This window comes from Cibotium barometz, chromosome 47 (assembly GCF_041138505.1).
Source record: "Cibotium barometz isolate CiBa-2024 chromosome 47, ASM4113850v1, whole genome shotgun sequence".
In the NCBI taxonomy this organism is placed as follows: domain Eukaryota; kingdom Viridiplantae; phylum Streptophyta; class Polypodiopsida; order Cyatheales; family Cibotiaceae; genus Cibotium; species Cibotium barometz.
In genome coordinates this window covers 46,510,514-46,521,244 of record NC_141092.1, presented here as the reverse complement: position 1 = coordinate 46,521,244, position 10,731 = coordinate 46,510,514, and the positions used below count along the sequence as shown (strand labels likewise).

The 10,731-nt window shown below is 42.2% G+C and overlaps 1 protein-coding gene across 17 annotated transcripts in view; it reads right to left on the bottom strand.

Annotated features, from left to right (window-relative positions):
- Positions 1 to 1,150: 1,150 nt before the first annotated feature.
- LOC147611765 (pentatricopeptide repeat-containing protein At4g19191, mitochondrial-like) overlaps positions 1,151 to 10,731 on the bottom strand; it is a 28,063-nt gene continuing 18,482 nt past the window's right edge. Inside the window, exons 3-6 of one of the 17 annotated variants that reach the window (XM_086784820.1) lie at positions 3,146 to 3,375; positions 2,376 to 2,530; positions 1,924 to 2,045; positions 1,151 to 1,762 (exon numbers count right to left, since the gene is read on the bottom strand). The gene's annotated coding sequence lies outside the window, so the exon portion shown is untranslated. Of the gene's footprint in view, positions 3,376 to 10,731 lie in introns of all 17 variants that reach the window. The other 16 variants (XM_086784816.1, XM_086784817.1, XM_086784818.1 and 13 more) reach the window with 16 other exon arrangements.

Here is a 10,731-nt window from a genome sequence, read left to right as displayed (position 1 = left end):
TGTGTACATCTTCTTGTACCTCCTTCTTGATGTTCTTCTTCATCACTTGTACATCTTCTTGCACCTTCGTTTTTATGTTCTTCTTCATCACTTCTACCCATCCTTCGCCAACCACCTCCATTTTCCCCTCGATTGTGTAGGTGAGGGTTTTGGTGATCTCTTCTTTGATTGCCTCTTTGTCCACCTCAAGAGTCTCTCCTTCCTCCCGTGGACGATCACGTAAGGATGCCACTTCGCCCTTCAAAAGGTTGATTTCCTCCTGCATGGCGAGCTTTTCCTTCTCCCACTCCTCTTGCATGGTAAGCTTCTCTTCCTTCCATATTTCCGCTTCGGCCTCCAGCTTTCCCATGCGCGTCAATAAGTCCTTCTTGACAGCGGTGATGAAACTGTCCAATGTCTTCTTCTGGTCCTTGATAAGATCCCTAAGGATATGATCAAGCTGGTTGATTTTGTCATCTACGGACCCTCCCATTGTAGAGGGAGGGAATGTTTGAAAGAAGCAGGTAAATATGTGGGAGAGAAAGAGAAGAAATGGTGAGATGAAATAGGGTGGGGGGTTCAAGTCCCCATTAGAGCCCTAGAGAGAGAGAGAGAGAGAGAGAGAAAGATATATTAACGTCTGCAAAAGGCCAAAATTGGCCTATGAGAGAGAGAGAGAGAAAGAAAGAAAGAAAGAAAGCGGTATTAACGTCTACTAGAGGCCAAACTCGACCTATGAGACAATCAATGTACAACTGTCAATGTCTTCTGGATGTCTAGAAAAAAAAAAGGATTGCTGCTTGTGTTGTAGCACCTATATACAAAATCTCAACAAGTATATTATTCCACAGTGCTTTTTCTTCAAGCTTCTTCATGCTTCCTCTCTAATCGTAGGCCATATGATTGTTCTCCTCAGCCTTAGAAGATGAACTATTTGAACCATCAGAAAACTCAAGCATGGCTATTCATTTGAAGTCCTTTGCCCTTCTCTAAAAGACAACATGCAAGCAATTCCCCTAAACTGATGAGGGCAAGGTCGACAGTTGCATTAGACACAATCTTGTTGCTTTATATGAGCTAATATAAAAAGGACATCGATTGTGTATTCATAGAAATATATAAAAGTCTACTATAGTTTTCCCTATTTCATTAACAGAAAAACAAGGTAATGGGTTCACTTGGAGCACAAGGATCATATACTCAAAAAATGGTGTGCAAGAAGTAGCCTTAACCATGTTATTACATCGTAAGGCTGTTATAGGGTAGTAAAGTAGCCTTACCATGTTATTACATAGACTTGCATCCCTCCTCACAAATGGAAGGGCAATGAGATACATCCATTGCTTGTATAAAATCACTAACACGCAGTAAATACATATTTCTGAAATCAATGAGCATAATCAGCTCTACAACAAAATACAACTTGTACCAACTTTGTGCAAAATGAAACAAGAATAACAGCAATTACTTGTCAACTCAAACCTCCCGCATAGCTTCCCCCAGCAGGAAAACAGTATGCTGGCTGCTCCAACTGCTCCAGGGTTCCCTTTCTATCGGTGTGGAGTCATTATTAATTGCAAGCTAGTCGATATTTTTTAACCCAGTTTTCACCTATTAAAGAATCCCCTTAAGCTTCTTGGCCTAATTATATACCTATGTGAAGGTCCGCGCTCGGAATTCAGGTATCTTTACTCTCTTTTGCAATGGGTTTGTAGTTGTGAGTGGAAGATGTTTGACATTCTCCCCCCACCAAGGGTGCAGCTGTCCTCAGATGTGTAGCCTCCTTCCTCGGATAGACACACAACAAAGGAACTAGCGAACTTGAGTCTTCTTAATCCAAAACGATGAACATTGTGAACATTGTGAGATCTGCACTAAAGCTCGGACTCCCTGTGCTATGTGGACTCAAACCTTGCGTCATCAATGCAAGAACTACAATGGTACCTCATGATGAATCACAGCATCTGATAAGAAACCTCCCAAGAAAAGCACCTGCACTTGATAGACACCGCATCAGAAGTCCTTATCTTGTAGTGCACCAGCTCAGATGCTCTGCAAAAGCAATCCTGTGGATAAAGAACTGGCAGATTTAGATGTTGCTACTCAGAAAACCAACACTACTCCATGTTAGGCTCAGAAGATTGGCTGCCCTATGGACACATTCCTGTGGACAAAACTCAAGGAAATAAACTCACTGGCCATATACAAAAACAAAAATTGCAACTATTCCTCAAGCTACCGAAGAGACCAAAAATGATGTTGAAGACTCTCTTAGATACTGATGGTGGTGCTACAAACCCTCGTGCAATCAATGTATTTGTGCAACAGTTCCTAGAAATAAGAAAAGCCAAGACACGTGCACCAAAGCTCCTTTGTCATCATCTAGAAGGAGCTACCTTGGTGAACTCGCCTTTCAAGTCCGACCTTGCAACTGGAGAATGGTTGGTTATCTTAATTCACAGGAACCTTGGAACTTCAAGAGATTCGTTGGAGTCCCCCACTTGCAATTGTTATTTCAAGAACTGAACCTGGATCACCTTTGTGGAGTTCCCTGCTAGAAATACAACCAAACTTTACAGTGGAAACTAGTACCACACTTCTAAGGATCTCATCATTGGGGGTCTTGGTATAGTTGACCAAAATTTCTTTAATTCTTCCAATGACGTGCATTCAGAAATCTAACTGCCCACAAAACTATGCCAAACAGAGATGTTGAACCATTTAGCAAACTGGAAGCCAAATTTTGCAAATTCGGTTATTACCCGTACATTTAAGCTGCAATTGAGTCTAGGACAGCAAACCCTAAACCTTTTTCACAACAAAGGTGCTCTGATCTACAAGCTGCCCAGCCATTCTAACAAAGAAAGAAATGCAACTTCTCCCTACAAAATGTTGGATCTCAAGCAGACCTAAGCTTTGATATTAATTGTAAGGCTATATGCACTTTAGTTTAAAGAGAGAGAACAGATAACAGCAGAAGACTTGCACAAACTCACTCAAAACACAGCAAATACACACCCAACTTACTGAATATACAAGCTGAAACTGATGAGAATAAACAGCTCTAGCCTCTACAACAAAATACAACTTGCTATATATCACCTCTATACAAAATGAAACAAGAATTATGTGACTTGAACCTTGATGCCTCCATGGCTCAACTTACACTGATTGGCCTAAAAAAGACTCTGCAAGCTCCAAATTGAGGTTCCTTCACCTTGCTTATATTCTCTTTGGCAATACATCTGCAGTGGTGAATGGCAGACATGTCACAGTTCATCTCACGTGCATAATGCTCCACAAACCTTGTCAATTCCAAGAAGCTCTGAAGCTCATGCACACCATCCAAAACAAAAATGACTTCCACCCAAGCTCAATCCACCGCCACACCAGCAGCTGAAATGATGTGACGAGAAAGGTGACGTTCAGCAAAACAAACTTGGACTTCTCATGATGAAAAGAATATATTTCCCTCTTAGATCAACTTCATGACAAGCTCTAGATTCTATTGTGCTCAGCAAAAGACTAACTATAGACCAAAATATTAGTCAAAAACACGATAATGAAGATACCTAGATGCTACTGAAATATTTGGGGGCTAGGATATCATCCTACTAATTGTAACTGTAGAGTTGATCAATCCTAACGGCATCACCAGAAATTCAAACAACCCAAAAAGTGACAATAGTTGTCTTCTAGATATCACCTAGTAAATCCTCACACACCCTGACTTTGAATTCGATTTGACGAACACCTTCACTTCTGCTAGTTGGTCCAAACAGATCATCTATACACAGCAAAGGAAAGTTGTTCTTGACGGACAACTTGTCAAGTCCTTTGTGATTAGTTAGCGAAAAGGATCTACCAATAAAGTGGCAGATGCTTTTAGAAGAATCCGCCATGTGAATCACATGGAGGCATACTCCCTTCTTTATTCTTGACCTCTACGAGCATAGATCCCCCGAATGGAGTAGAGTTCTGCCATATCATCCACCTCCTTTACAGGCTACTTAAACAGTGTGAGGTCCTACCTAATCATACAACGTGTGGCTCTGCTCTTAGAGAAGCTTGATACAATGGCTCTAAGGTCTTGAAGATGGCAACTGGGAACCAAGCATAGTTACTGGGGAACGCTGTTCCAAGTCCTGGATGTTCCAAAAAGTTCCCCCACAAGGAATGGCCAAGGGAAAACGTTCCGAAATGTTCCCCCACATTCTGAAACGTTCCCCCTGGTATCAGGCTGAGAAACACTTTAAAAAAGGGCAAAATGTTTTTTAAAAAAATGCATTTTTTCCACTCAACTATGCATACATAACACAAATTTTCAAAGTGAGATGAACTGTTGACATGTCTGCCATTCACCACTGTAGACGTGGCGTTCCCCCGTTCCCGTTCCGAGGGTTCAAAATGTTCCCGTTCCCAAGGGCCAAAACGTTCCCCTGTTCTTGTTTCTTGGTAACTATGGAACCAAGGCCCTCAAGAAAAAGGTGCCCATGCTCCTCCATGAGCTTCACCCACTTCTCTGGCAAATCCTCCAGGCCCTTCACACGATTATATTATTGGGCCAAGCTGAAGGGGGACTGTGCAGGTGAAAAGTGCAAAATAGGCTTAGGCCAACAAGACATTTATTGGAACTTTTGTTGCGTAAGTTGAGAAGAATGCGGATGTCACATGCACCCTGCATCGTGGTGCTTACGTGACACATTGACTCAGCATTCAATCTAGCATTATACAACATTAATACCCTTTTTAGGAATACTTGTCGTTTCGTATGCTATGGCCCCATTGTGAGCCCTTGTCCGGGACATGTCAACACGAGCTATGTAGGTCAGTCTCCCAACCTTAGGTGTCAAGGTCAGTCCCTTAACCCACTTGGAAAACAAGCATATAAGTCATCTGAGGTTAGGACATGTCAAATTCAGTCCATTAGTTGCATGTACTGATGGGCACTACTACTATCTCATCGTTTGTATGTCTGGAGATGAGCACTCAAGGATCTACCCACATGATCATCTCGCAGTCGTGGTGAAGGTAAGTCCTCATGAAGATCGCATAGCTCTGTAGTAGCAAGAATGGCACGTGCCTAGGTACGTGTCATGCGTCTGAAGCATGCCTCATCCTCCCGAAGGAAATCATATACCATATCTCATCTGTGGGCCTCTGAATGAATGTGAGATCAATCTGCTCACCACACTCAAGGCCTTGCTCTAGCTTTGCAAGAATCTCGCTGTCAACCTCCTTCACTTTCCATCACATTTCTCCTCCTTGGATGCTCCCATCATTGCCTTTGAGCTTCTCAAGCAAGCAAAGGTTTGCATTGATATACACCAACTTATCTAGTTGGCTAGTACTAAGCCTGTGACAAATCAACCACACAAGAAAAGGTTGAAGTTGGAACTTGGTCCATAATTCCGATTTCTATCTTTTAAGATTCGTAGTACATACTTCAAAATTTAAAATTTAAAGTTTTGATTCTCAAGACTCTAATACAATGCACATATACATGTTTCTCTTCTTGGTGTGAATATCTGCGCATATGCTCCATATACGCTTGGCTGCACCACTCATGCACTCTTGGGAGAGTACACGAAGAGCCAAGATCTGCAAACTTGGTGTTAAGTGTCCATTTATTTCCCACTTGCCATCTCTGCTCTTGCCTCATGGCAACCTCCCATGCAAACTGGTCATGATCGTGTGCATAGTTCCAAACATAAGCGCATGTTTCATGAGACAAACGTTTGCTAAAAACGCGAATGTTTGCAACGTTTCATACGTGTAGGTTTTTAAAAAAAAATTTGTTCCCCAATGTTGGGATTTAACAGGCGCCGTGTACTTTTGGTACTTTCTCACAACTTTTCGTTTTTCGAAGCTGCGCCGTTCACGGACCACCTGTCAAGCCAGCCGCCTCTCGAATCTCGACGTACGCCTGCTATACGGTCCGTACAGCCTGTAGTACCCTGTAAGCTCTGTCCACCTGGTCCCATTGACTGGGCGGCTAGTCTAGAGTCTAGACTCTGCATGATGGGCCAGGGGTCCATTGCTGCTCATGCTGCACTGTGCAGGCTGCAGCCTGCCATTGCCCCAAGGCCCCGGCCCCAATGCATTATGCCATAGACTCTAGAGCCCCCAAAGTTCAATGCTTGGCACCTGCAACTTGGCTCAAGCTGCCTGCAGGAAATTTGGGGCTTTTGCAATTTTCCTATATTTTTAAAAAATTGGGATTGTAAGTGGACATTGGACCTGCAAAAATTGGGGCTCTCGAGAAATTTTAAAAAAATTGGGACTAAGTGGACAGTCCCAATTTTTTAAAATTTCTTGAAATCCCCAATTTTTGCAAGTCCAATGTAAAAGCATAAATTAAAAATGCAAAAACCCCAAATTTCTCAAATTATTTGAAGCCCAATAATCAATTTTTGCAAGTTTCTATTGGACATTGGGAATTGTAGGAATTGCCTGGAGTTGGGGCTCAGGACCCGTCACCCTAGTTCTTGATGTGGGAGTTTTTGGGCTTTTGTAAAAATTGCAGATTTAGGATTTTGCCCAAATATGGCGCTTGATATTTAGTTTTTTTTTTCCAGGTTTGGACTCCGGAGATACATAGACATTAAAATGGGAAGACCTACAGGCCTCGAATGGGAGCATGTGACTATTGTAAAATTAAATGGCAAGGGTATGTATGGCTGCAAATGCAAGTACTGTGGGCATGAGTGGAATGGAGGGCCATTGCGCATAAGGGCCCATATCTTATGTATTACTGGCCATGGTGTTGGCAAATGTCCTAGTGCTCCCCAAGCTGCAAAGGATGCATGTAAGAGATTGCATGTGGACTTGACTCCTTCAGGAGCAGAGAGTGATATTGATGCCAGTGTTGCAAACTTGGGTGACACAGGTGGCTCCTCCTTTGGCAATGGTGCAAGGACTACAACCAAGAGATAGAAAGTCTCTAAGAGTAGTCAAATGCAAGGAAACTTGGCAAATGCATGGCAGTTGTTGCAAGCACGAAAGAATGCAACTATGGCTGTCATGAGGATTTTATATGCAGAGGACATCCCACACTTTAAGGTGAAAAGCCCGGACTTTCTTGATATGGTAAGGGCCATTGGAGATGTGGGATCCAGCTTCAAGCCACCAACTTATGAGGCACTTCGTGTCAAAGAATTACAAGATGAAGTGAATGTGTGGACAAAGATTTGATGGGGGTGCAGGATAAGTGGAAGAGGTATGGTTGCTCTATTGTGTGTGATGGCTGGTCGGACACTAAGCGAAGGCCTATTATCAATGTACTTGCCTCTTCCATCCATGGCACAGTGTTCCTTAAGTCTGTGGACACTAGTGGCCAATACAAGTCAGGGGAGTACATATTTGGCATCTTGAAAGATGTCATCCTTGAGGTTGGGCCTACAAATGTTGTGCAGGTATGCATGGACAATGCCTCCAATTGTGTGCGTGTAAGAGAGCTTCTAGAGCACGAGTGGCCAAGCATTTTTTATACTCGTTGCGCATGCCATTGCTTGGACTTGTTATTTGAGGACATTGGCCAGTTGGATTGGATTGCTCCAATCTTGGAGAAGAAGATTGTGAGTTTCATCACAAGAAAGCAGAAGGCACTAGCTATGTTTAGAAAGCATAGTACGAAGGAGCTCCTTAAGCCAGCTGAAACACGGTTTGCATACATGTTTATAGTGATGGCAAATCTGTTAGATGACAGGGCCCACAATGGGTTGAGGAGGTTGGTGGTTAGTGATGAATGGGTCTTATGGAAGACTTCACGCACATTAGTTACCGAGGAAGTGACCAGTATCATCTTGGGAAACTCTTTTTGGAAAGATGCCAAATTGATTGTGAAGATATGTGCACCCATCTTGAAGATTCTCCGAACAGCTTCCAGGGAAGGTGCAACCATGGGGCTTATTTACAAGCTCACAGATCGCATGGTGGAGAAGATTCAAAGTTTGGATGGTGTTGCTGCAGACAACTTGCCGAAAAGAGTTTATGTGTAGATCGATGGGACATGCTGCATTCACCCTTGCATGCTGCAGGTTTTGTGTTGCATCCCATTTGGAGAGACAAGGGCCAAGAAGCTGATGGGGAGGTGCAAATGTCATAGAGCGTTGGAGTGGGTACAATGTGGAAGAACAAGGAGTGCTTATAGATGAGTTGGATGCATATAGATCTGAGGGGGGCTCCTTCGCTCGTGAAATTGCAAAGAAAGAGAAAAGAATGTACCAAGCAATAACATGGTGGGAGTCATTTGGAGAAGTACACCAAAATTGCAGCAGCTTGCTCTTCGTGTGCTTTCTCAAGGGAGTTGTGCATCTCCATGTGAGAGGAATTGGAGCACTTTCTCTCTCATACACACAAAAAGAAGGAATAGGTTGAAGCCCTCCAACACAGAAAAGTTGGTTTACATACACAAACCTAAGGCTCATTTCTAAAATCAAGGCAAGAGGGTTTGAGAAAATGGAGGTTACCATGGAGATGATCAACAAAGAGAAAGATGATGAAAGGCTGATTACTATGCAAGAACTTCAAGAGCCTCAGGATGATGAGGACATTGTGGCGAATGCAACCATTAATGCTCAAGTGAATGTTGATGTTGAAGAGCAGGAGGATGATGACTCCGATGATGATGATGATGATGATGATGATGATGATGATGATGGTGCTTCTTCTCCCTCTCATGTGGCAGAAGAGAAGCAGGAATCAGGATAGACTCTAGGAGTCTAGTGTCATGATTCATCATTTCTCGTACTTGTCATTTCTAGTTTTGGTATTTGAGTTTTGTTGTAGCTTCATATCTTTATTGTTGGGATTTGGTTTTTTCCAAACTCATGTTGGAACTTGGGACTCGAGTCTTGGTCTATGTCATGAGATTTTTATTGAAATTAGAATTTCAGCTTGTCATATCTCAATGCTTATCATTTGACATTGATCAAAGTTTCAAACCTGACCTCTAGTTTCCCAGAGGTTTTAAGTTTTAAGTTACAACTTACAGCTTTTCATGTCTGGTATCATGACTCATGAGGTTTTTATGAATTTCAATTTTCAGCATGTATGAAATCCAAATTCCAAGTTCCAACATCATGCATCATTGCATGTATGAATTTCAGCATGTGCCATGTATTAATTACGGCATGCCTATGGCTTGACCATTCAAACTGGAGGTATTTGGAAGGCCACGTATGATTCTCCACAGAGACTTCAATCAAACGTTTTCATACTTTTCAGTCTCCCAGACGTTTGATGAATGCCAACGAATGTTTGGAACTATGATTGTGTGTAAAGAGGATGACAACCTCCTCAATTCTATTCATAGTACATACATTTGATTCAAGAATCAAGATAGGAAAACTTAAGTTTGTAAGTTCTATTTGAAACTTGAAAATCTAAAACTTGAGATAAGAGTAAGACTTAAGTGTAAAAGAATTTACGTGACTTGTTGCTCCATGGGAAAGACTCTATCCAAGTAGAAAGTCCAAACAAAATATGGCCATTATGAATTCTTGGTCATACCTTTTGGGTTAACCAATGCCGCGGCCACTTTCATGACCCTGATGAATGAAATTTTTGGGCCGTACTTGGACAAGTTTGTGATCGTTTATCTCGATGATATTCTGGTTTTTAGCCGATCTATGGTCGATCACAAAGAGCATTTACAAATTGTCTTTGAAGTACTATGCACCAATGTGCTGTACATCAACAAGAAGAAGAGCGAATTTTTCAAGAACCATGTGGAATATCTTGGTCACATCATTTCTGCTAATGGGATTGTAGTAGATCCTAAGAAGATTCAGGCGATTGTGGATTGGCCTTTGCCTCTCACCATTTTAGATGTTCGATCTTTCTTGGGACTCGCTAACTTTTATCACAACAAGGTGCATAGGTTTTCAGAGATTGCTGCCCCTTTGACAGAATTGACAAAGCTGGACAAACTTCAGTGGTCTTCTGAAGCTGAGGCTTGAGCAATCCTTCAATGATCTCAAGCATGCCTTGACGACAACCCCGGTCTTGGCCATTGTAGATCCCACCCAGCCCTTTGATGTAATGACAAATGCCTCAGATCGTGCTTTTGGTGGAGTTTTGATGCAGAATGATCGTGTCATTGCTTTTGACAGCAGGAAGTTTTCAGCCATTCAAAGCAGGTATCCTGTGTATGATAAGGAGTTTTTGGCAATCATGCATGCTTATCGGACTTGGAGACATTATCTTCTTGGAGCAGATTCAGTTGTACGTACAGATCATCAATCTTTGACGTACATTTTCACTCAACCTGTAATGAACTCTCGACAAGGCCGATGGGTTGAATTCTTGGCTAATTTCCACATGACTATCCAATATGTTCCTGGTCTTCAGAATGTGGTTGCAGATGCTTTGAGCCGCATGCCTCGAGCCACTAATTTTGCCATCACAGATGTGCAAATGGAAATCCCTGCTTGTTTCAAAAATGAGTATTTGACTAATAGAGATTTTGGAGATGCGTTCCGTGCTCTCAAATCTTCTAATCCCAGTCCTGCAGAAATGAACATGTTTGCGCCTACACCATCATAGATGAATTGCTGTTCTTTTCTGATCGCATTTGTGTGCCTCACAATACTTCATTGCGGAAGATTCTCATTCAAGAGCATCATGAAGTTCCTTATGCTGCTCATCCTAGTATCAACAAGACATATCGGCTTTTGTCTCTACATACTTCTGGCCTCAGATGCAGCAAGATCTTATCAAATTTGTCAAAGCTTGTCATTCGCCTCTCGA